The following is a 4,814-nucleotide window of genomic DNA, read 5'->3' on the forward strand; positions in this document are numbered from 1 at the left end:
CTATACTACAAAGCTACAGTAATCAAGACAATATGGTACTGGCACAAAAACAGAAATATATATCAATGGAACAGGATAGAAAGCCCAGAGATAAATCCACACACCTATGGTCAACTAATCTATGACAAAGGAGGCAAGGATATACAATGGAGAAAAGACCATCTCTTCAATAAGTGGTGTTGGGGAAACTGGACAGCCACAAGTAAAAGAATGAAATTAGAACATTCCCTAACACCATACACAAAAATAAACTCAAAATGGATTAGAGACCTAAATGTAAGACTGGACACTATAAAACTCTTAGAGGAAAACATAGGAAGAACACTCTTTGACATAAACCACAGCAAGATCTTTTTTGATCTACTTTCTAGAGTAATGGAAATAAAAACAAAAATAAACAAATGGGACCTAATGAAACTTCAAAGCTTTTGCACAGCAAAGGAAACCATAAAACAAGACCAAAAGACAACCCTCAGAATGGGAGAAAAATATTTGCAAATGAATCAACAAAGGATTAATCTCCAAAATATACAAACAGCTCATACAGCTCAATATCAAAAAAACAAACAACCCAATCAAAAAATGGGCAGAAGACCAAAATAGACATTTCTCCAAAGAAGACATATGGATGGCCAAGAGGCACATGAAAAGATGCTCAACATCATTAGTTATTAGAGAAATGCAAACAAAAACTACAATGAGGTATCACCTCACACCAGTCAGAATGCTCATCATCAAAAGATCTACAAACAATAAATGCTGGAGAGGGTGTAGAGAAAAGGGAACTCTTTTGCACTGTTGGTGGGAATGTAAACTGATACAGCCACTATGGAGAACAGTATGGAGTTTTCTTAAAAAACTAAAAATAGAATTACCATATGACTCAGCAATCCCACTACTGGGCATATACCCAGAGAAAACCATAACTCAAAAAGACACATGCACCCCAATGTTCATTGCAACACTATTTACAATAGCCAGGTCATGGAAGCAACCTAAATGCCCATCGACAGATGAATGGATAAAGAAGATGTGGTACATATACACAATGGAATATTAACCAGCCATAGAAAGGAACAAAATGGGGTCATTTATAGAGACATGGCTAGACCTAGAGACTGTCATACAGAGTGAAGTAAGTCAGAAAGAGGAAAACAAATATCATATGTTAATGCATGTATGTGGAATCTAGAAAAATGGTACAGATGAAACTATTTGCAAGGCAGAAATAGAGACACAGATGTAGAGAACATATGGACACCAAGGGGGAAAAGGAGGGGTGGGATGAATTGGAAGATTAGGATTGACGTATATACACTAATATGTATAAAATAGATAACTAGTGAAAACCTGCTGTATAGAACAGGGAACTCCACATCACTGTACAGTAGAAACTAACACAAGATTGTAAAACAACTATACCCCAATTAAAAAAAAAAAGGACAGTGTGTTTAGGCTGGGTTCGAGTCCCACCCTGTGGGTTCAAGTCCCAATATGGGTTTAAACTGTGTTCGAGTTCCATGTGAGCTGCACTGTTTCAGCAGAGTCAGGATTAAACACAGACACCTCTGGTTCCAGGTCCAGTTTTAGACAACTAGAGAAGTCCTATGGGTCTGAAAGAAATTGCTGAACGGTTTTCTCTAGACAGCAAGGCTAGAGGGAGAGACAGTAGAGACTGCATCCTTCCTCATCTCTACAAAACTCTTCATGGTTTCTTATAGGAGTGAAAAAAATGTTTCCCAGCATAAGGTGGTGTCAGGAATGATAAAAACAGCAACACTGACTAAAGCTCCATAAATCATCCTCCAGGAATTCCATAAGAAGGCACGACAATGGTCTGGTTTCAACCATCCCTCCTACTACTTTAATAGTTGCTTCAGTGGGTATATTCAAGTTTTTACTGCAAAATTAGGTTTACAGACAATTTGGGGGTTGGGGGGGAAACCAACAAAGAATATTCCTGTGTTTCAGTGGTAAATGTTTTTGGTTGATGCAGAAATTTTCATTGTTGGAAGTCAGTGGGGAACCCATGATAGTTATTCAATATCCAGCAGGTCTGCTGAGTTATATAAAAGCTGTAAGTCATCAGGCAAACTAAATGTACCAAGTTGCATAGTACAGCTGGAGGATTTGTCAATATCATGAATTTAGAAAGATATCTGCCAGAATAGATTTATTTTTCATGGCTAAATAGAAATCACAACTGACTTCGAGAGGAATCTTTTCACATGGCAAATAGGATTTCATTTGTTTCAAATTACTATTTTTCTGGGAAGGAGGGATATGAAATCTGATGATGTATTGTTGGAAATAATGTTTAATTCATTTTATTTTTAAAAATTCAACCACTTATTTATCTGCCTTAAGCCAACTTTATTATAGAATTTTAGAACTTCTTGGAGTGAATAGGGATTATTCATTCACCCAAGGCATTTTCATTGAACCTCTACTATGGTTCAGGCACAGTTCTAGGGGCTGGAGTCCCATCTCCATTTTAGAGATGAGGAAAAGACAGCCAGAGAAAGGAAGTGCCAGCTCAAGGTGGCAGGGCCAGGACTGACACAGAGATCTCATTTCTCCTCTCCCAACTCTTTCTCACAAGGGTGACGCTGCTAGTACTGTGTGAGACCCGGAGCCTTCGATAAGACCCTTTCCTCCAAAAATTGTTTAATGTAATTGCAGAGACAAACGCACATTAAAAGTAAAGCAATAAGTGCCTCTCTCCCATAGAGCTGTGGGAGGTCCCTTTTCTCCTCAGCCAGGACTAGAGGCCAAGATCACCCCTTGAGGATCGTTGTCAGGGTTGCCACGAGCTGGGCAGCCTTGTTTTCCTACCTCAGACATTTGTAGTCGCTGGGAGCCCCAACTTTGTCTGTACCAAGCGTACTGACCCCACAGCCAGACTAGGGCCTTAAGTGGCAGCAGTGGGCACAGGGTCTATGGCTTTCCTTGGATAGGCTCTTGTGAGACAATCCTGGCCTGGGTCACCCCAAAAGTAGCTTGGTGCCTGCCTGCCCCACAGATGTCACCAGGAAGAGGGTGTCCAGAATGGGGACTTCTGTTGTGGAAGGGGCATCTGAGGCCACCTGACTCGGGGGAAGCTCCCACTTTTCCCTGCCCGGATTAACCTGGGTGCCATCCAGGCCACTCAGTCCACCTGCTCACAGCCGTGTCTCCTGCACAGGGTCATGTACAGGATGGCAAGGTGGGGGTGGTGAGGAAGAGCCAAGAGTCAGTGCTGGAGAAGAATGAGCACCGCTGGTGGCAGGGCAAGGAGGTCCGACCTGACACTCAGTACACCAGCCGCAAGCTCAAGTCCCACTTCTGAGCAGATGGCCACATCCAGAAGGACAGCTCAGGGACCACACAGTTGTGAGCTGTGCCATCCAGCCCAGGCACTTGCTTCTGGAGAGTTTTCTATATTGAAGTGCCTACTTTATCAGCTGACAAAAATAGTGTTTTAGAAAAGGTCTAAACAGCTTTGAAGTTCTAAAAGTATTTTCTTCACTGAAAAAAGTTCTGAGAGCATCTTATTTTGTTCTAAAAGCAATAAAACACTTTCTGTGGGGGGGAAAAAAAAGTAAAGCAATAGTACCAGAGTTAAGCACCAGGCAAGGTAATAATATTGAGATGAATGATTGTCTTAGCAGAAGTTGACATCACTTATTCTACCCATTCCTTCTGAAGCCTCCTCCCTCAGTGGGGAGGAGAACTTAGGTCCATTGAGCACCTACTCTGGGCCTGGCACCATGCCAGACACATCACTTATATGGTAGTTTTGTTCTCACAAGGATATTACTCTCAGCTTGCATTTAGAAAAGAGACTACAAGAAATCATTTTTTCCATGATCATCGTGGTGGTAAGTACCAAACTGAGATTCAGCCTGTGGCTCTCTGATAGCCTGGCCCAAGCCCTTCCACCACAGGACGCTGCCTCCCTTTACACTGCACAGGACCTAGCTCGTGGTTCCCTTCCCCAGTCATAGCAGACAGGTGAGACAGAGGCTACACAGAGGCTGGGAAGTGGCAGCTGCTCTGTGTTGCATCCTTGGCTTCCCCAGGAACCCAGGCCATGTGGGGAGCAGTGCCGGGTGTTCCTAGGGCAGCACTGTCCATCTCCAGGACATTTATGCCCAAGGCAAAAGTGAGATTTTGTATTTGCCATAATTTGGATTATTGTTCAGAAATATTCAGTCTCTTCCCCTACTTCTAGGGAGGTGTAGGGGGATGTTCAGTTTAATTAATGTTCAGCTTGGTCATGTGACTCACCTTGGTCAATTTTCATTGTTAGCAGAGTTGATATTAGCACATTTAACACAATTAGAGATCTCAAGGGTGCTCAGCTGTTTGGGGTTGTTCTTTCTGGCTTCCATCATCACCCTGAAAAGAATATAGTGCATTTAGGAGATGAGAGACACATGGACCTCCTAATGTGTAGCCAAGATCAAGATTAAACCATGTTATTTTGAGCTATTGAGATCTGGGGTAGCTATTATGCAGCCAAAGCTGAATTGACTCACTATTCTAGACCAACAATCTCACTGAGATTTACCCCAGAAAACTTCCCTTTAATTCCAAGCCATTTTGTGAAACTAGATTTTCCATTGTAGGTTGATAGTCTGAGGCTCTGGGCCACTATCCTCAGATACTAACCTTGCCACAGAGGTTATTTAAAATAAACATTAGATAGATAGATGATAGATAGATAGATAGACACAATAATAAAGTTAGAGGTGAAGTGGTAGTGGATTTTGTGTAGATGTATGTGTGTGTGATTTTAACAAAAACTACAGCATCTATACAAATAACATCTG

At 41.8% G+C, this 4,814-nt stretch overlaps 1 non-coding gene across 1 annotated transcript; it reads left to right on the plus strand.

The window, feature by feature from the left end:
• The first annotated feature begins 2,714 nt into the window (after positions 1-2,714).
• On the plus strand, positions 2,715-2,846 carry LOC115844193 (small Cajal body-specific RNA 20). Its single transcript, XR_004036030.1, has one exon. It is a non-coding gene; the product is annotated as a small Cajal body-specific RNA 20 (non-coding RNA).
• The last annotated feature ends 1,968 nt before the right edge of the window (positions 2,847-4,814 follow it).

The sequence above is a fragment of the Globicephala melas genome, chromosome 11 (genome assembly GCF_963455315.2).
Source record: "Globicephala melas chromosome 11, mGloMel1.2, whole genome shotgun sequence".
In the NCBI taxonomy this organism is placed as follows: Eukaryota; Metazoa; Chordata; class Mammalia; order Artiodactyla; family Delphinidae; genus Globicephala; species Globicephala melas.